Source organism: Eupeodes corollae, chromosome 1 (assembly GCF_945859685.1).
Source record: "Eupeodes corollae chromosome 1, idEupCoro1.1, whole genome shotgun sequence".
In the NCBI taxonomy this organism is placed as follows: Eukaryota; Metazoa; Arthropoda; class Insecta; order Diptera; family Syrphidae; genus Eupeodes; species Eupeodes corollae.
The window spans coordinates 211,312,179-211,313,235 of record NC_079147.1 but is presented as its reverse complement, the minus strand read 5'-3'; positions in this window follow the sequence as shown (position 1 = coordinate 211,313,235).

The window sequence follows — 1,057 nt, the reverse complement described above, 5'->3', positions numbered from 1 at the left end:
AGAAAATATACTCTCCCAATTGATGAGTCTAGTATGATCTTCAAGATACTGAAAGTTAATGTTTTTGAAGTCACGGTATGATATTTTTTTGTTAGAATGTTCGAGATTAAATTTGATTGTTAAAAAAATTAAGTCATGTTCTGAAAAGGCAGGTACGGAAAGTTGATCATACAATGCTACATCGTCTATGTCACTTACAAAAAACAAGTCAAGCAGAGTTGCCCCACTATCAAAAAAAATGAGTTGGATTCGTGGTGTTGACTGGACTTAAACTGAGCGATCGCATGCTATCAGTCAAAGTATTGGTATAAAATAAGTTGCAATTGAAGTCTCCGCATAATACAATATTAGGGAAACCCAACGAGACTTCTTCTATAACTGATAAAACAGGTGAAAAGTCTATGTTCCTATTTGGCCTATAAATAACCCCTAAAAGTAGATTACTGTCACTGCAGATCAATGAACATATATTCAAGATTGCTACCTGCGTCGGACGTAAACTTAAGTTTGCATTTGATAACAGATTTAACAAATATTACCCAACACGATCAAGTCCATTTAACCGAAAAGTACGATAGCCCTCTAATCTGCACAATTCGTCACTTACTTCATTTCTCAACCATGTTTCCGTGACACAAACGACATCAACATCTGAATTTACAAAGAGATCACGGAACTCATCAATTTTCGGTAATAAGCTTTGCTCATTAATATGAAAAATCCTGAGGCCACATTTCTGCTTACTCAGGATTTTAACCATAGAACGCAGATAACTAAAATTATTCATTATACACAACAAGAAGAAAACAGAATACAAAAAACAGTATATATACAATAATAAGGATAACAAATGATTATTTAAATTTAATTTAATTTAAGTATTTATAAATATTAATTTTCATAAGAAACTGCTGATCTGGCAACGTCATCAAGTCCCTCGATGCAGTCAACTTTCACAGCTGTGTCATCTGAATGACATTTTACAAATACCACCCACAAGCAGTATAGACAGTGAACTATTGATTACTTTTCTTCAAAGCAAGTGCATGTTACATGA